This window comes from Poecilia formosa, unplaced genomic scaffold (genome assembly GCF_000485575.1).
Source record: "Poecilia formosa unplaced genomic scaffold, Poecilia_formosa-5.1.2 Scaffold1, whole genome shotgun sequence".
Classification (NCBI taxonomy): domain Eukaryota; kingdom Metazoa; phylum Chordata; class Actinopteri; order Cyprinodontiformes; family Poeciliidae; genus Poecilia; species Poecilia formosa.
In genome coordinates this window covers 6,676,794-6,698,068 of record NW_006799940.1, presented here as the reverse complement: position 1 = coordinate 6,698,068, position 21,275 = coordinate 6,676,794, and the positions used below count along the sequence as shown (strand labels likewise).

General features: G+C 38.0%; 1 protein-coding gene across 6 annotated transcripts in view; it reads right to left on the bottom strand.

Annotated features, from left to right (window-relative positions):
• sash1a (SAM and SH3 domain containing 1a) overlaps nt 1-21,275 on the bottom strand; it is a 164,175-nt gene that overhangs the window by 108,875 nt on the left and 34,025 nt on the right. The gene's annotated exons all lie outside the window — the stretch shown is intronic.

The following is a 21,275-nucleotide window of genomic DNA, read 5'->3' as shown; positions in this document are numbered from 1 at the left end:
ATATATGAGACACGTAGAAAGCTACAAAAAAATATCCTCAGTGCCACTCTGTCAGACTGGCCTTCATAGATCACTTCTTCAATCAATATATGTGGGGCTAGTAGAGCAGACAGAGGCAGAATACATCTCCACGTGAAATGTCAGCAAGTTCATACATCTATATACTTTAATGAGGAGAGAGGGAGGTGATTTATTTAAAATGTCTAGTCCTCTGTTCTGGATGTTACCCACACCATCATTGCATGAATTATGAAAGAAGCTGCACTATCACACCTTTGAAAGTATTATTAACATTTGAAAATGTTCTTGAAAGACATAATATGTTTTCTAAAAGTCAGATCCTAACACTCCTGTTTCCATTTCAATGCTGGATAAAAATGTTACTCTAAGATTTCTCTGTCACATGTTTGTCTCACAGAGGGAATGGACATCTTAACTTGGCAAAGTAAGCCTGACAGGGGACAGCACAGAGCTGTACTAATGAGCTGAGCTCAGAGCTATTTTACTGGCTCTCTCTGTCAGGATGTACAGTGAGAAGGACACACACGATGGCACAAGGGAGCTCTACAATGCTGTCGAGGTTTTCTGTACTTCTTTAAAAATTTAATTTTCACCACACATACTTTTTGGTTTTTCTGACAGGTATATTTATACATATATATTTCAGAAAATTTGATAAATTTAAACATATGAAATACAATAAATCGGTATAGAATTGGCTTTCGAAAGCAGATAATTTCAAAAACAAAAATGGCTTTTAGAAGCCACCTCTTTAAAACGGAAAGCCATTTCCACATATGAATAAAGATGCATGGTCTGAAGCATCAGACTGTGAAGACCAAAGTAGAAACCAGAAAACAGAATGTTTTCTCATTGAAGAAAATCTTTCTAATAGCAAAGACTCAAATGAATATGGTAGAGGTTGATGTGAAAGTGGAAAAAGGTGAACATTTTCTCACCCAACTCAAAACAGGTTAGAAAACAGTGGGAATATTGGTTTCAAGTAAAGAAACGACTATAGAAAAAGAGGGCACAGCACAGTTCAGGCCATCGAGGCAGCAGGAGGTGTTGTTTGAAAGCACAGAGTTTGCCAGATAGAAAGATATGTCGCTTTACTATGGTTTTTCATCATTAGCTGTGCTTTGTTGGAACTAAACCTCTGCTGATTTCCATGATATAAAGAATGAAGATTACCAGATTATCAACTCTCTCAGTATCAACCCACATTCAAGCTGGAAAGTTTTTTTTTATTTTTTTATTTATTTATTTTTTTATCATTGCTTTGCTTTTTGGTTTGCCATAGGGTCAGCCCACTGATGCCTGTGTTTGGTTTCTAAATCATCACATCATTTCAGTGCTTTATTCTACATGACTTTCTACACAAGTCTTAACTTAAAACACTGAAATTCCCAAACAATCTGAAAAGGAAAAGTTGTGAAAATAAACATACTGAATCTGTAGAGGAAACACTGAAGTCTGAAAATATAAAAACAAAATGGCAGCATAACTACTGCCAATTTTTTTCTTTTTTTTTTTTTTTTTTTTATGTAAAAACCAAAATATCAGTGCTGGTGTATTTAAATGGAGAATGAACAATCTAAGTGCTTCCAGCCCATTGTTGTAAAATAAATGGATTTGACAAGACTTCCCAAAGCCCTTCGCTGTGCTCACCAGAAGGAACTGTCACATTATTAGATGTTTTATAACTGCTTCTGTCAGCACATTGTGCAGAAAGAAAAGGGGAATATAAATAAAAAATAAAAATAAAAAAAACTCGTCTCGGACAGAACTCAAGGAAAATATTTTAGGGAAACAACCAACACCAAAAAAAGACCACTAATCTATTCTGAGCTGGAAAACCTGGACTTCCACACCTCGGGTAAATCGATTCTCCCTTCTTTTACAAATGGTTTTAGGAGAGACAGCAAAGTCCTGCAAAGAACCACATAATAGCATGGTTGCCTGTTCATCCATGGCTGCCTACGTCTGTCTGGACCACTGTGATGATGTCACTGGTGAAATGTTCCTGCGAGTTTCACATCTGGGACATGTTAATGCAGTAAAATGCAAAACATTTCTCTTTAATTACTGATTCACGTCTTGTTCTCAAGTTGGTTATTGTTATTAGAAATGACATATACAGGTTCAGGCCACTCAGCAAATTGGAATATTATTGAAGAGTTAATTTGTTTCAGTAACTCATATCGGCGAGTGAAACATAATTTAGATTAATTACACACAGACATTTTAGATTATTTTCCACTTACAGCTAGCTAAAAACAAATGTAAGATTAAGATATTATATCAGACTACTAAAAAGAAGATTTTAATACAGGAATGTAGATGTAATAAAAAAATATGTTTTATATCTGGTACTGTTAATCTAACAAGCGAACCTCGTTAAATGCATATTCCAATTTACTAAATATGACTGTTTATCTGCCCATTAAAAGTAACGTGTTACTTCATTGCTTCTTTCTTAATAGATATTAAAAAGCCATTTAAATGGCCAATAAATCCACACGGATACAAGCATAAAACGAAACATAAAAGGGATTATAAAGTCGGCAGAATTGGCTTCTGCCTCCCTATGTGCCGCCGCACTTTCTGCAAACAGCCTTGCTGTTTTATGACAACCATTAACCAGACAAGGCGACACGGGACAGCAGGGATCTGAGAGACGGAGATCTCTGCTGGGAGAGACATGACTTCAAAGCAGTCCAGATCAATGATGCCGTTTGCCTATTGATCCGCTCTACCTCTCAAGAGAAAGCTATCCATCAATAAGGCTCTGCTATGGGCTTGGAGAGGGATTAGACTCTGAGCTTTAATCTAAGTCCCTTTTCTAAATCTGAGCTAAATCTCCTTTGTAATGAGATGTATAGGTGTTAGAGAAACATCCCAGCATTGCCTTTGCATAAACAACACAACTGTTTCACCAATAAGACAATCAAAATGGCTGTTAGTGTAAAAAAAAAAAAAAAAAAAAACATCCACGTTTCTTACATGCTTAAATGCTGTGTCATCTCAAGCACTGGCACAGAGGCAGAAGTCCAGAAGATTTTCATGATCCCAAGGGAAGGACAGTACTAACACAAATGGTCTTAGTTTGTTCACTGGTAAGTAAACGACAGCAGGCCAAGGCCTGTAAGAGAACAAGGATTTTACAGCCAAAAAGGAAGCAAACAAAAGAATTGGTCTTAATATGCCGTTTTAGACATTGAGGTCCAAATGCTAATTCCTCCATTCAGCTGACAACCCATCAGCTTAATGATTAATTTCAGTAAACAATGACTTCTCAGTAAATAAGTGAACCCTAGTGACTGTAACCGAGGCGTAAATGCTAAAGATTAGAATAAAAATGGTCACAAGGTGAAGTTAGCTGCGGCGTGGAGTTCTTCAGGTCAACAGGAGGATCACGGGAACAAATGACCTTTTGCTCAAAGTACTGTGTGCAGGAGTGGGTGGAGAGGTTGAAATCAAAGTCCTAACCCGTTTTTGTGCAAGACGATACTTTTTCCACTGACTCATTTCCCATCCACCCCGGTTTTGTTGACATAGTTACATTTATCAATCACTTTGTTACTATGCATTACCATTTTGTCCTTTTCTACATTCATTTTATGCCTTTAATCAAACCATTCTGTACACAAGCCTTTGAAATCTGTTTCTTTTTTTTTATTATTGTCATATTGTTCTATTTGCAGTGCAGGATTTTTTTTACTAAACTGTAAGGTACAAAATGGCAAAGAAGCTACATAGTCACTTTGCATGGACAATGTTATTAAGGTAGAAATGAATCAGTAAATAAACGACAGCTGTCTCATCATCACGAGTGTGCCGAGTCTACAATATAACTGCTGCACTCCGAAAACAACTACCAGAGACATATTGTAATCTCATCTCTTACTTACTGCCATTTATTTTAAAAATTGTGTGAACTGCAAATTAAAATCAAAATGTGGAAGGGGCTTCATATAGACTTTCATTGGCTCTGACGATAAGCATTGAGTGATTTTTTATTTTTTTTTGTCAATTTTGTTTTAAGAAAATTGTTTTAGAATGGAAGAGAGATGGAACGAAAACAAGCCACTTTGTAATTCGTTGGAAAACTCCAGTGCACCTCGGTGATTGATTACAAACAACCAAAATCACCCTTGAACTCCTCCTGAGGAATAAACAAACTTCAATTTGTGGCTCATAATCACGGCTCTATTAGTCATCGGTCGGTGGAGAAAGGAAGGAAAGAAACCACAGAGAGATAGTATGCGGCTTTGGTTTTAGTGGTTTGAAGGGACTTTTAATAGCAGCCATCCGGGCCAGGCTGGATGGCAGCCTGCTGACTCCGTCTCTCCGATCGATCCGGCCTAGGATCTGTGTGATTGCCAGGAACAGCGGCTGATTGCTGAAGTTATCAGCAGTGCCGGCCTCATTACGGAAACACTCCCATCTATGATGCATTTCCAGAAAAATGTTATTGAGGTGCATCGTGCACACAAAAGCTGTGGTCACTGACTGCACTCTCACAAAAATGAGCTTATATACAAGACACTTTGTCATGCTGTAAGTCTACATACAAATGCAGATACAAGTTTTATACTACATTTTACATATTAATCTACCAAATCCCATAGGATTTACCAGTTGACATTTTATGGAAATAGGCACTAAATATAGTAAAATGTTATGTTTTCCACAGTTTTAATATAAAACACATTAAAAGCAGCATAAAATACTAAACCATCAACGATGAAGCCAAAAATAACACTCAGAAACTGATGATCCTGCTATGAATGAGGTACTAATAACGGCTTCCATTTCTCCGCAGGAAATTTAGTGGTGCTCTCGAGGCCATTCTGCAGACAACCACATCTCTCCCTCGTCTCTTTCACTCTAGCTGGCAAAATGAGTCCCACATAAAAAAAAAAAAATAAAAAAAATCTGTTTCAGGGCCCAGTGCCTCTTGTAAGCTTCCATTTCTTTATGGGTCTACCAGCTGCCAGCAACTGATAACAAAAGCCATGGGCTCCAGAAGAGAACTCTTCACCGCCTCAGCCAATGGCTGTCATCATCGGCGTCATCCGATTACCATAACAAAGGATGTTTATCTGCAAGATTTTCATCACGGCACAAACACCTCTTTCTGTCATCCTCTTCATCTAAAAAAAAAAAGTGAGCTTTGTTATTTAATATTTACAATCCAGCACCACTGCGTCTAATTTGATCTTGTGGATTTTGTCGGTTTGGACAGGTGTAAGATATGCAAATTCAAACAAAGTTGTGATCAGGGTTTCACTTAAGTCACATCAAATAATCTTCTTCCTTATTTTTTTCTTTAAGATGATCAAAAAGGTGTGTTGTGCATCATAAAACTATGCTAGTCAGCCTCAGCAAAACATCAACTGGCATATTCCTTTGTTTTTTTAGAAAGTTTTTCCAAAGTGCAACAAAGGCCCCATTTAAGTGGAGCAGCACTTCAGAAAAACCGTTGCATTTTTGTTGCAATTCAGCAACATGTCTCCATTTTCGGAAACCAGATCTCAAAGTGAAACTCTTAGGGATCGACAGAGGAGTCGGGTGTCTTGGTGGTACCGTCTAGACGTGAAACTTTTACTCAATTAACATCTGAAAATATTGGTTTCTTGACAGCCTAAACATAGCCTAATTTATGGATAGGATAGGTATGATGTAAATACAAGGTCCAAGTTCCACCTTTAGAGATACATGGAAAGCAGTAAAGCAGCCGCTAACAGTTGATCCCAGTTCACTGCAATTTGTTCAGTTCGTCCACATGGTTGTTTCTCTTCAAAAGAAATAACTTAAGGCTTAAAACTCCTATCTTTTACACACATGCAATTCCAAAATTTCCTCTAAGTAAAACTGAAGTCAGCTTACAGAAGACCTGATTTAGACCGTTTTTAAATCTCAATAAGTAATCATTATTTAAATATAAGAGGCAGCACAAAGAGATAAAACCTAAATGCTGTTTCATTTATTTTGTACTTATTGTTTTTGTTTTGTGATGCTTTCAGATCATTAAACAAGACTGTGTTTATTTGCAATGAGTAGACGACATTCCACTGCGTGAGGGGAGTATTGTAGCTCAGCCAACACTGGTTGTAGCGCTGTGTCGCTTCCTGCCTTGATAATGTCAACACAATACAGTTTTGGTACAAGGTCGGCTTAAGAGGCTTAGCAAACTGTCATGTCAGCTATGGGCCATCTGAACATGATACACGCAGTCCGACATTCATTTCTCTCTGCCACGCTTTGAGATCCCAGGGATTTGTTGTCAAACATGGGGCTTTACCTGCAGTACTATAAATGCTGATTAGCCGGTTCTCCACCGCCGCTTTTTTCCCCACAATAAACATCAATTTATTCACCTTTTCTTTCCAAAAAATACAAACCTCTGCATGATGTCACACGATTTTGTAAGACCAGAACAGTATAGGCAACAACAACTTTTTAAAGCTATGATCAACTCTTGTACAGTTAAGTGGGTTAAGACTAAAACTGTGGGGGCTCTGGACAGACAACTAACAAGTTGTATCCATGCACACAGTATCAGCGGAAGGAGGGTAGTGTCACTAAGAGTGTTTGTGACTCTGCGAGGTCTAATTTGGGACACGTGGCTTCTCAGTAGACTGTTTTTGTTGCGCGCGCTGAACCAAGCAAACTCAAACCCACTCATATGAAGCATGTGAGAGGGTGTGTATGTCTACCACATGAGATGGCACATCATGCTGGGCAAATGTTTTGATGGATGCTTCTGGGTGTTAATAATCTGTTTCTACAAAGACCATTACATATCCCAGTTTGGAGGGATAGTCCACGATTCTAAATTGGATTCTTTGGCAGCACTAAATATCTTACATGCAGTATCTAAATTCTTTAGTATTTCATTTAGTATGAATTCAGATTAGTTTGTACCAGAAGTTAACAGTTATTCTGAGATTAAAAGTGGATTTCTACCATTTTACCTGCAGATGGTATCTCTCTTGGCATTCTAAATTATGATTATTTCAGTGTAGCTGGTCCCCAGGGGGTTGAATAAAATGGATAGTTAGAAACCAGAGCAGAATTCCTACTTCTTAAAAATCAAATGGACAAAATGCCACAGTGGTTTATTCAGTTTCACAAATCCTTAAACTATTTTGATCATATTAGGCAGATTATTTATGCAGATATCCATTTATACTAAAAATGTACACGTTTACATTTTTAGTGTAAACATAGAAAACATTGTACTACCTCTTTGTACTAAGAGGTAGTGCACAGAGACAAAAATAAGTGTGAAAATCAAGAAAGTAGAATATGTAGCTCCTTACATGCCTTTGCTTTTATATTTTATAGTTACATTTAGCAAAAAAAAAAAAAATGTTATACACACCAGAAGTTCAGAAGGCTCAGAAAATAGTGTTTGAGTAGTTCTTCACGAGTACACTTCTCTGACTATCCATTAGCTTCGGCTTCCAGAAACAACTAATGTCAATGTAGTCTCAAAACAAAGCCATGGTTCATTGCAGCGAGTGCAACTGTGATGACATGAAAAAGCAAGCACCACAAGCTGAGTGATAATAGTGTTGCTTATGAAGCACAGTTAAAATGCATTGATAAACGACACCCACACCAGATGTAAAAACAACAACAACATAAAAAAAGAAATGCAAAAAAGGAAATAAAACTGTGATTGCTTTTGACATATCAAAATCGATATGGAGAACTACTCCTGTGATGTCAGCAGCATACACATGTGTCAGTGGCCTACGCAGTGATATATTTGCCAGTGTATTTGTTTATGTACATGGGTTAAGATATTCATTTTCAGTCGTTTTAAGTCTTATGCACAACCAGAAATGTTAACTCTGTCTTGATATGTTTGTTTTCTTATCCCAGTTTTTGATTTTTTCTATTTTTTTTCCTTCCACAGTTTGCAGTAGCACAGAAACTTAACTGTGCATCAAAATCCTCTTTGTGGCCTTGTTTTGGGAGCAGTCTCATGATATCACTCTGTTATGTACACGCTCTAAAGTGATGGGCAGAGAGTTAGTTGACATACTTTTGAAACTCCCTTACAATAAGTAAGCAAGCCAAGAAAGTCATCAGGCATTATATTAATTGATTTTAGATTTGTAACAGAATCTCACTCCAAAAACCCTGAATTATCCCTTTAACTCTGATTGACTGGCGTGGACTTGTGCAAATGATTTCGAAAACTTTCTAAAAGAAAAACAATTGGCTTTCAAATACCAAGGGATGTCATGTCAAGGAAGAAACTGCATTAACAAACAGATGTGCACCTTCAGCTCTTGATAAATTTATCAGGTCGAAGATGATTAGCACATGTAAATCATTTCATGAAGGTTAATTGCTTTTCCGAGCATCTTGATATTTACGACACCTGTGCAAAAGGGGTGGGGGGGGAATCAATTAAAAAAGGTCAATCCCTAAAATGAAACTAAACTCTCCTTGAGCTCAAGTTCAAACCCTAATGCTGAGTAACTTAATTAGGCACATTCTTGATTTGTAAAACCACATCACTTTCCTGTAGCAAGCATTCTGACCTCCATTAGAAAACAGTCAATATCCCAGAGATTACTCATTCATAACAAACTGAAGCTGATTGCTTATTCTTTTCGTTTCAGCAAAACTTCCCACCGTATTAGATAATTGTTGCAAATACTCCAGCCACAGAAAACACCACAGATATTTAAGAAATGTTTACAATTGAAATATCTCATTTGTCAGACCAAGAAGAATTGCCTGTAACTCAAATAATCCTTAGATTGTGTTTATTAAATAGTCAAGATGCTAGATAAGCTACTCAAGTGTAATGACCTAAATGAATTGTCAAATAAAGTCTTGGGAATCTCCTTTCTCAGCATTATTCACCACATAATCAATTCCACAGCCGTCTCGCACAGCGCAGCCTTTAATTAAATAAGTATTGAAACTTTAAAGCATTTGAAGAAGTCAGACTTTTTTTCTGAGATCTGAGTAGAACAGTAAAACCACCAGATGCAGGACCACACACATTTAGGCATGAGTCCATGATGGGCCCCGATTCAATTTGTCAGACATTCAAGCATTTTATTCCACACTTTTCTTCCGCGTTTACCTGCAACGTGTTGCTTTTTCTCTGTTTTATCTCAAAGACTATCAAGAGAGAGAGAGAAAGGGGGCTCAGCAATGAATATGCATGGAACGGACACAATAGTTAACTGCTTGTGTTACACGTGTACTTTTGTTTAGTAATGATATAGCAAAACATATTTCTTCTTTTTCAAGATATGTTACAAGCCAAGACATGATTTCTTGGCTAATAACTGAGAAACCGCAGCTCATAATTTCCAATACCATATATAGTTTATGCAACTAAAAGTATTGGCGATAGGTACACCCATTCACCATTTCAAAAAACATGTAGCGTGAACATTTGATCTGATTTCTATCAGATTCCCACGTACATGGGAACGTGTCATTGCACAGGTGTTTCTCAAAGAAAACTGAATATTTTTTTTATTTGACGACCACTCGCATTGCGTTGTAGGTGTTGAGTTTAACATACATTCAAGTGCCAGAGCAATTGTTATGCTAACAATGCTTCCAAATGGTGATGCCACCTATTCAACCATTCAACATCGCGAAGTAAAAATTACATTTAGCATAATACCGCAAGTTTTATCAAGGCATTTGTGACAATGATTTTATTTTAAAAAATATAACCTAATCACTGGTGTAAATAAGGTCTATGGAAATATAGGTGCATTTTCTAGACCTTATAACATTGTTGCACAACTTCTTAGAGTAAAGCTCATTTACTCATTGGGGAATTTACATCAATCTGTCAAGAGAACACTTCTCTAGTTGAGCATCAAGGCTGATCTAGTATTTCAAGTTATGGATACTACCAATTTCATACTGTGTGTGTGAGATAAAATTGAAGCCACACAAGGGACACATTCTGCAGATCTGTTAAAACAAAGGCAGATTCTAAAAAAAAAAGAGAGAGAGAGAGAGACAGACTACTCTGGATATAAAAAAAATGGTTTCTAGTCAAGTAGCAATTTATTCTACATATGTGGATAAAAAGAGGAGTGGGACCATGTACTGTGTTGAAAAATTACTCTGTGTTCAGAAAGATTCCACACTTACCACCCCGCAGCCCCACGGACCCCTCGCGGCATAACACATCCACTTACCTGGAAAAGAAGAGAGGCAGGAAAATCAATGACTGCACACTCAATTATTTCCCAACCAAGCAATTGCTCCCTTTGTTTCCTTGTGTGGAGACAGAACTCTACATATCCTTGGTATCTATGTATCACCTTATTGAGAGTAGAATTTGACACTTTTACCAAAGGCATAATCAAAATGATGATAAACCCCCATCCATCTCTTTCACTAGACCTATGTCCATTATTCAAAGAATTAACAAAAACGGTGCCACTTTGATTCTACCACAAACAAAGACCCTCTCAAAGAAGCCTATACCCTTGAGTTTGCTGCTTCACTCAAGATGCAATACATGGAGATGAATTCCCACTTGTCAAAAGGAGAGTGATGAAGATCCAAGGTAAACACTGGAAACAAATAGTAGCAAACAAAGCCAGGTTATAGAAGACCTAGAGAGGAACTGGATTAATCTCCCTCAATATCTTGGTGCATGACCTGGTCACTCCATTATTGCCTTCTTTATCTGCACACAGCTGCAAGCACCATCAGAGGTTAGGTCCGGCACTGGTAGTGAGTGATATTTGAACAGCAATGTCTAAGAAATAAATTCATGACAATCCATGGTTGGGTAATCAATACTGGCTTGTGCTTATTCTCAATAAGCACAGGCAGTAGTGCAGTAGTGTGAATAAGTGCCACTCAACTGTATCTATGTTCACTCTTAGGTGATAGAGATGCAATATCGCATTATAGCAGAATCTAAAATGCTGAAAACAATTAGAGAGTACATTGTTTATTCCATACAAAACCAACCGTGATGATTATTCACTAAAACATAACAGCACAGTAGCTTCCTGCTGATAGGTACTCAATAGGAAGTCTAACAATAGAAATGTATCTTAAAAAAAAAAGAAATACAAAGAGGATATTTAAATTCCTCTTCAACTGGCGGTTTCTTTCTACACATCACATTGAAGCTGTCAGCATAAAAAGAGTTTCATTTAATCTTGATACTTCCATGACTGTACACCAACATCCTCAACAGCTGCAAGTGACTAATAAACAACCTTGCCCCTTAGGGCTCAGCGTTCCATTAAAGAAAATAAAATAAAAAAACACACTGAGAGAAGCTCAGTTAGGAAGTTACATTTACACTAACAGTGGCTCTAATGCAGACAAGTGAATGTAAACAATGATTAACCCATTTTATTTGTGTTTGTGAGTCTGTGTGTCAGCTCCCAGCAGGCAGAAGAGTTGAACCTCAAAGCCCAGCATGTGGCCTTTGGTGGCTGACTTATCTCTGCATAGCTGATCAATAATTAACCACAGGACATGATCTAAATGAGGACGATAACGCACAGTTTGTAAGATAAAACCTTAATGTAAGGTGCCGGACTAATCTTCTTCATTTAGGCCCACTTATCACCCCATTAGTAGAGTTCAGTCCATATTCTTAATAAATTCATCAACCATCATTCTACAGCTGGATTGTCTGCTTTCCTTTCAGTCTACCTGCATTTCTTTTGGCTGAGCACAATATATTCCATTCCTATTTTCTTCTCTCCAAGTTCTCACTTATTGATGTAACCAGGCATAATAGTTTTAAAGGCCCTCCCCTGTAGCGGTACCACATCAATACATCTCTAGATGGCATATGACACATATGGAAAGGACCATGTCTGAGGCAATCCATCAAGGAGGAGGGGGGGGGGGAAATCAAGCCCTTTCTCTTCCCAGCAACTTGTCTACTTCGTCTCCTCTAATAGAGCATGTCCAGCAGACAGGTTTTAATAGGCACTATTAATCAAGAGGAGACGCAGACCGTAGTTCAACCAGAAAAGACCCTCAAGGACATCTATGTCTTTGTGTATCCAACGGTACCATCATGAGTCTGTACTCTACCCATGAGTTGGGGCTAGAAAGCACAGGGCATCCTTCTTTGCTAAGTTGGAAGGTAAAGATACACTCAGCTGATGAGACAAAAGTCCCAGAATTTTTACTTTTGTATTGTGTTTTCTACTCTTTCATATGTTGTTTTTCTACAGAGCATGCAAAGAAAGAAAAAAAAAACTGCCACAAAAGCAATTAGAAAAGGGGAAAGGCTCTCTCGGTGTAAGTATTGGCTGAATACAAAAAAGTAACTCTAGAACTATCACCTTTCCTACTTCAAAATAATAGTCACAACAAGATGTCAAGCTGATCAAACCAGTGTTCATATCCCATGCCCCTATTAACAGCGCAAATCTTGTTTTGTTAAATCTTGTTTTTACCAGACAATGTGTGGGACTTTATTAGGAACTCACTAAGAAATTCAATCACTTCACTTGGTATTCAAACACTGATTTAATAGAAGCGACATATGCCCTAAGACATGAGTACAGACATAAAAATTTAGTACACACCCATAAATATAAGCTGAAGTTCATGTTGCATGAAAGTAACATTCTTCTGACTTGCATGGAAGCCAAGGATGTCATACCTTGGGCTCCCTCCACCCCCCCACCTGCTTCGCCAATACCTTCTCAAAATGGAGTTGACTGAGGGCCAGTTGGCAACAAATCTGACTACAACTAGACTCAAGAGATGACTGGCAGGAGAGAAAAAACTCAAATATTGAAGCCCGCCAAGTTTCTGCTGACATGGAATCTATTCCCTTGAAAGACAAAAAGCCTAACCTAAACATTTTTTGCTCTTTGTGTAGACATATTAAGTTTGTCTCAAAGATTTATTCACCTCTGCCTTGTGCTATTTCCAGTTTCTAACATCTACCAGTTGCCTTATTTTGCCTCTGAACCACGTCCTCGTTTGCGAAAGCCTTAGGCAGGAGACACGAGGACAACAATTATAGAAAAGTTGATTGTGTTGCTTATGTAAGGGAATAATTGAGTTTAGTTGTAGAGATGAACCTTAATAAAAGAACTGAATTTAGGTGAAATGTTGTTAGTGGAGTGCTGTCAACCAACCCACGTGTCCCTCCTTCCATGTCATACATAAACAACAGCAACAATAGGATACATCTGTCAGACAGCCCAGTCCCCAGAGGGAATGCTTGTAAAGACAGACGGTTAGAACATCAATAATTAAAACAGATGTAATTCCCATTAGCCATGGGAGAATTCCCATAAATATTTAATGTGCTCATTGTGTCCCAGCCCCGTCTCCTTGCGCCTCCTCATATGCCCTCTCCACTCATGACTTCACTCCTTTCTCATCTCTGATCTACAGCCTATTCCTGTCACTTTTCTGCTGCTGGTTTCTCGTCCACAAGTCCACCCCACTTCACAGAGAAAGGAAGAGGTACTGGGCTACACACCAGACACATACTATCATACTCATTAAAGCGGTCCCACTGGGGAGCGCGGATAAGGATGAGGAAGAAGAGAAAGGGTCACAGAGAGGGGAACAAAGGCCACAATTTATGACCTGGCATCATGGGACTAGTTAGCTAGAGTGGGAGGCCTTTGTATCCTCCAACTCTTTAGCCTGACAAGGATGAATGATTAGGCCCCACTTATGCTGATAAGAGAAAAATACTTTTACTGGGAATATAAGGATATTAGAACCAGAAAATTATGAACACTTTAAGTAGAAAAGCAGGAAAGTGTTTTTTGTTGTTGTTGTTGTTTTTTGGGAGGGGAGGGGGGGTTGTACTGCTGCCTGATTTACAACAAAGGCATGATGTAGAAGGTGGTAGCTGAAATTGAAATACCCATCTAATGGTGTTGCCCCATCCGTCACCAGACGTTCCCCATTAATCCAGACTTTCCCCTCAACATCTCACCTCTCCATCTATCCCCCGTGCTGCTGGCATGTCTGTTCTCAGAGAGTCGCTTGTATATTTGTAGTGCTATCTGAGAGCCAGCTGAGTAGTGACGATCCATCCATCTTCTCGCTGACACAGAACTTAATGCGTCGGTTCTGCGCCAGCCACAGACGAGCCGCAGGCTACAGACTAAAGGGAAGGCCAGAGAGGTTTGTGGGGAAGACAACAAAATCTTTCAGAAATAAATTAGACTATTGCCACCAGCAAACTGCATAAATGGCTGTGACAGCTATTACAAATCTCATCAACGTCCAAAGTGATTGTCTGAAAGTAATAAGCATTTTAGTTTATTATGTGGGATTTTCAACAATACCAAACTGTTCTTTTCACCTCTAAGAGTCGAGTTAACATTTGTCTTGCATTTAAGAGCTAACGTGAAAACTGTTAGACCAGTGGTTCTTAACCTTTTTTGAGGTACCGAACCCACCAGTTTCATATGTGCATTCACTGAACCCTTCTGTAGTGATAAATAAAATATGACCCCCCCCCCGCTAAATTCAAGACATAGGGGTGACCTAGTGACTTAGTGATCTTGGGTCACCCCAAGATCACCAAGTCTTCTTAAAAGGTAGAGTCTCTGAGAACAGTTCTTCAAAATATAGTCAGTGTTTTCAGCAAAGTTGAGCTGAGTGTCCAGGAACGACCCAAGGTATTTAAAATTTTCCACAGTTTCAACAGGTTGGCCATCGAGAGAAACTGGAACCACTTCAAGGTCTTGTTTAGATCATTTAATTAGCTCTACATTCTTAAGAGAATGAAAAATTTATAATAAATAATAAAGACTTTGCGGTATTCTGATTTAGTAATGTAATTATATTTGTTGTGTTACCACCCCCACCCCACTAGAGGCAGTACAACACCGAAAAGATGCGACTAAGGAGCAGATTTAGAAGTACACCGAAAGCTACAGAATTTGGTAAAAACGGTGAGCTTTGCTGCAGTAATTAAAGACACAAGTTCAAATCCCTGCTGAGAGTGAAACTCCTTCAATCAGTGCTCCTCCGCAGCTCTGATTGGCTAAGCAATGTAACGTCATCCTCTGCAGCAAGTGATGGCAAAGCGGGGCGTCATCACGACTTTACACAAGAGCGTCTTTACCTCCGCCGAACCTCTGAGACCGACTCATCGAACCCAAGTTAAGAACCACTGTGTTAGACATATTCAGAAACTAGTAAGTAAAAAAAAACAAAAAAAAAAAAAAACAAGATTTGATGTTTTTTCTGACCTCCATAGTCAACATGAAGCTCATACAGCCCATCACATTAAAAAGGTTAACTGCAAAAAATTCAGTGGTACAAGTCAGAGACTGAATATATTGAATTACACACCCTCTTTATTCCCCGACACCAACTATCTCTGAGCTGAAAGTATAAACCCTGCTTAACAGGTGACAGAAACTATTACTTTAGCAATCAGCAATTTTACTGCAGTACTTCCGTGGGTCAAAATCTTTAGTGTCTATCTGCTGAAAACTTTGTAAAGTTGTGTTGTCCTTTACTTTACCAAAGGGAGAAGCATCAGCCCTAGAGATCACTCAGCTGACAACCCACTTTTTGATGTGGGAACTTATTATTTTAAGCCGTTTTCATCCCACTGAAGGACTTCAATGCTAGGTGTGAATTGCCATCGTTAGTAAAGTCTAATTTTGTTTGAATTTAGAGCGGTTCATGCATAAATGGTGACCTGGGAGAGCCTATTCTTCTGTCACCCAACGCACAGCAGGTGCATAAACCCCTTGTGTGAGCAGAAATCTATAAAAGATAAAAAGCATTGATATGCTAAAAAACATAGAACAACGGGTAAACAAAGATAAATGCGGTCCTAATTCTGAGAAAACATTGAAACTGCCTTTTTGTTGCGTCCTAACAAACAATACAACAACAAAAACGATCTTGGAGTAATCTTCAAAGACTGACCAGTCCTGGGAATGATTAGCACAGTGTTGGAATGGCTTTGTAATCCTTTTCCAGAATGATAGATAGAATTAGATTGGTGCATGACGTCTTGTATGCTGAGGTCTACTTCATTTTATCGGACAGATTCCTTTAAAGTGATTTTCTCATTCTAAAGGCTGGCAGCATTCGAGGTTTGGTGTGTGGCTGGTGAAACTGAACTATGCTACAGAAGTTTATATCGTTCAAATATCTTAATAAATATAATTACAACAGTAAATTGCTCCCTGTGTTAATTTTCTTTTTGTTATCCGATAGAAAAAGTTGTTTGCTAATCTGAAACATTTTAGAAGATATCAGTAAGGGAGGAATACTTTTCCAAAGTGCCATACAGTGACTACAGTGAATTTCTGACTGCAACTATCATTATCAATATTATATATATATATATATATATATATATATATATATATATATATATATATATATAAATTACTTTAGAGTAGAAGACAAAGCTGTTTCCAAAGATCAAACTTTAGCTTGAAAGTATGTCTACACAGTCATACTGAAATGTGTTATTTCAGAAGCAAGGTCTGTTAACACTACTGAAATGTTCGTGTCTGGACAGTTAGCATTTAAAAGGCCAGCAGCTAGTATGTATATCAGTGCAACTTAATCCCCATCTTTATGAAAGATGTCCAGGTTTTCCAGTGTGCAAGGGTGTTACCTGCAATATGAGACACCATAGCTCCTTTCAGTGCTTTTGTGTAATCCAGACACAGTGAACACACAACGCATAAAAGAAGAAACCTTTCCTCTCCCCGTCTTGAAATATATGAGAGGATTTTCCAGTGTTATGTTAAGCTTCGGGTTTCATAACCTCATCCTACTGTAAGTGTAACCTGAGCCATCTTGAAAGTCAGCTTGTTCAGTAGCGCTGCTCTTCCGCTGTTCGCTGCCAAAACTCTACTCTGCTATTTACGGCCAACATTTCTGCTGCTCAAGGGGAGTTGGCAACTCTAAGCACCACAGAAAGTCATTCATCTTGCCTCAAAGGAGCGTGCACTACATCAATCTGTGTGTCAGCAGTCAAGCAAACCAATATGCTTCTGCTTGTTTCTGTGCATTCCACATGAAATCTCAGCATTCACCGACTTTTTGTACGGCTACACTCAAACCGTCAAGCAACTGTATGCAAAATAAAATGCATGTGCAGCTACAGCCAGTAAATTCTAATGTGTGTTCTGATGAGGCCCTTTTAATAGACTGAAAGTATTTTTTGAAAATAGCAGTCTTCAGGGAGGTATTAAACTCGTCAATAACGCTTGTGTTTTGTTTTCATTTTTTCCTTTATTGATCTTAATGTATTCTAATTGTAAATCCTGCGGGTTTTGTTAGCTGTGAGTGGAAAATTACCATAGTTAACAAAATTAAAGACTTGAAAACATCAGTCTGTGTAATCTCTATAATGTGCTTCAATTAATGAATGGAGTTACTGAAATCAATTATGTTCACAATAACATCGTCGTATACTGAATGGTTCTGTCTATCAAAAACTAGGAAGCTCTAAGGAACTATAAAAACATACAATAAAGCGACAGTGTATTTACCGTTTAAATTCAACATTTTCCATGCTCTCAGATTTTCTCTGCACAAGATCAAAGGGGTGATTCATATCTGTTTAAAAAAAAAATCAAAAAATCCTCTCCTTTAAGCTCATCTGCAATTTGCCCACTCGGCATCCTCACTCTGATTAGAAATCAAGTAGTACCTGCCTTCCCACTCAAACAAACACATGAATCCACACATTTTACTCTGTAATTTAGAATGTCAAGATGTTTGGGACAGAGAAGAGCTGCAGACAAAAATACATTCGCTGTGAGAAAGGCATCAAGCTCAATATGGAGCTCCAATCTGTTTGACAGGTGTTAATGGTGAAAGACAGCCCTTCTGAACAGGATGTCATGACGGATAATGCTTTAGATGGGCTGAGAGGCAAAACAAAAAAAATAGTGAGTAAGGGCAAAATTAGATGATGTTTTAAAAATGATAATTAAAGTGAGAATGATGATGAAGAATCACCACATGAAAAGTTAATGTGATTTTTTTTTAAAAATAGTATAATCAAAACAACAAAAAATTATTGGTCTAAGTGTGCCTGGAAAATCTAACTTTTTTTTATTTTTTTTTATTTTTTTATGTGCAATATAAACTTTGAATACACGCCACACTCAGATGCTACAAGTCACGTTTGCAAAGTTGAGCATGTATTTCATACTTGACACATTGCCAATATGATTCAACCTACTAAATAATGGAGTTGTAAACAAACCAGTTCATACTTAATTATGTTTTTTCAGTTTATTTCCTTAGGACATTCTTGTGGTAGTTAATTATTTTTGATTTCCACTGATGTAGTTTTAATGATGGTTTAGACAAGTTCACGCAAAATAAACATGCGCTCACCTGAGCAGTGATTGATCGCTGCTCAAATCAAAACAGCTCAATCTTCTGGTGGGAGGTTAGAGAGTTCAGATGTATGGTATTCTGCACAGTATCGGGACGTATTACTCATAAAACTAAGTTCTTGCATGATGCACCACCATCGTAAACGTAGTCCTTAACTTACATTGTCCATCTAAAAGGAAGATTTTTCATAAAACCTTCAACATACATGTTCATGTGCATACAATATAAATTATGTTTACATATATGCAATCTACTTGAAATGACACAAGTGTCGGTTATAAAGCCAACTTTGTTGTTTTAGACAAACGGCATTTGAATAGCCTAGCGATATCAGTCATCTTCCCTGTGCTGCACTCATAAAATGTTCCTGTATTGCTTGCAAAAATATTTACACAAGCGTTTAGTCTTGATGCTCAATACCACGCTGTACTATTATTTGTATACCGTTTGTATCTTTGCCTACCACAAGCCTGCTACCACATATTTGTCTGTCAAAGTTTCTGACATTTCCATAAAGATTAGAAGGCAATTTGGATGTGAATTATCAGTGTTATTCCAATCTAAATCTGGGTTCATGTTCTGCTCCATTTTTGCAAAAGGCTGTCACAGAGAGGATACACATGACTAATCCAACAGGATTCACTCAACAACAAAAAAAAATACCTTTCTGGCGCTCTCTGGTCGAATGACCCATTTTAATTGTATGAGCACTAATCTGTACCTCAGCAAAAAGTACTTCAGTTACACCCGACACTCTCCACTGCTCAGAACTAGTATTAGCTTTGTGTGGGTGTGTGAGGGCTGAAGGGCCAGCAATGTTGTTTATGTGGGTGTAGAAAGGGTTTTAGTCTAAGAGATACCAGTGCCCTGAGGCCTGCACAATATTTTATTCTCTATAAAGAGCTGTGAAATGGCCAATCAGGGATTTGTTTGATTATTTAAATCAAAGACACACACAGTGATTTCTTGGGCAGTACTGAAGAGCTAGAAATTGAAAATGTTTTTAGGAGCAAACATTTATTTATTGCACATTTAATAAATCAGCAGTTCGTCATTAAAGGTGTGTTGAATGCAAAATAGTTCTAGACTGCGCAACTAAGAGACAACAAAACAAATTTGTTGATGTTAACAAAATATTTGTAAATGGTCTGAACTAAAAAAAAAAAATAAAAAAAAGTACGCTGGGAACAGTCAAAATAAACCTGCAGGTGCTTCCACGTTTGAAACTGTGTATTGTGAGCTGTTGCCGAATTCATCAAAAAAAGACCAATTACCATCATATTAAGAGCCTGAAAATTGGAAAATTATGAAAGCATAGAATGTAAATCAAATTCAGCCTTTCCACTGGTTTTTAAAGCAGAAGGTTAATGTGACGGTGAAGCACTTTTATTTTCTTTGAAACTCACAGAGCTTTCCAGTCACACACACCAAAACAGGAAGGCACTGTCACACACTGATGATGATACATTGTACACAACCCCAAGGTCTGGTTTTCTGTCATGGTAATCTCAGAAAAGAGTGCTTCCTTGACAAAAAATAACTTTTTAATGGGAATACTTATCGGTAACATGTTTTTCCATGACTAAAACAACAACCTCTGCCAGAGTCAACAGCCAGACCACAGAGTTATTGTTGTGAGCATAAAGCACATCAGGAAAGAAAATGTTGTAGAATAATTTTTCTTAACTGCCTGAGCTAAATGAAGGAGAGGCATTTTACCTGCACATCATGTCAGTAGGATTAGTTGAGGCTACATTTTAGGGTCAAATTGTTGTTGTGGGTAAAATAATTGCAAATGGACTTGTCCTCTAATTAACATTTCGACTGCTACACTAATGCAGCACAGTTTAACCCTCATAATTACAACGGAGTCATTATGTTTAGAAAAATTAGACTTCAATAATGCCTGCATGGCTCTTTATTGCTAGGAGGGCTGACCCCAATAAACAAACTCTGCTTATCAAAACTGGAGCCAGAAATTTCATTGTCTAATTTGAATTCTGGTGGGTTTTTGTGTTTTGAAAGTGCAGTTTTTATCACAAGTGGTACCAGTCAAGAATTACAGGCAGACTGCAGGCATACTGCTTTTGAGTCATGTTGACTTCCCTCAATTACATCAACAAGGTATATTTCACAATATTTTACATAGAGGGGATATTAACGTCAAAGGTCATCAAGGGCTTCACTGACATGACCTCTAATTGAACCTAATGTCACTGTTGCCAGACAAAGTGGACTGTCAACATGATGGCCACACTGTGCATTCCTCAAGGCAGAATACAGTAGCGAATCAGCATTTCTGTAGTTAAGTAGGGCAAATAAGTCCTTTGCCCTCTTTTGCACATAGAAATCTCACAGCCTGTACACAACGTTGCCTCAGGTTGGAACTGACATTTGGCACCTCCCATTTATCTTCTGAAAGGTCATGTAATGTAGCAGGTTCAGTAATGAGTCATCCACAAAATGGATCACAGTTAACACCAATACCAGAAAGGTCAAGTGCCAGGGCATGTTGTCCCTCTGCTTTCTGTTGTCAGTCACCTATCAATGAAGCAAGCGCTTTTGAAGGGAAATGTCCAGCCTTCTGGTGACATATATCAAGTTGTACACCATCAAATAGTGCAACTGCGCATTTTTTTATTCCTGGACCTGACGTGAGGATTATAGCTCCACATGTGAGAAGCTGCAAGGCTTCATGCAACGTAGTTCAGTGAAACACATGCAAGAGTTTTTTTAATTACCCTGCCACTGCTGTGTTGTAATTAATTAGTTTACAACAATGCCGGGGCCTTTTTTTCTTTTTACTCATTAGCCACAAGTGTTGGACAGCATTTCCCAACCCCATGAAGAACCATGATGGATGCCACATTAAGTTGACCAAGTTGTGAAGAACGAGAAAAAAAGGGAGAATT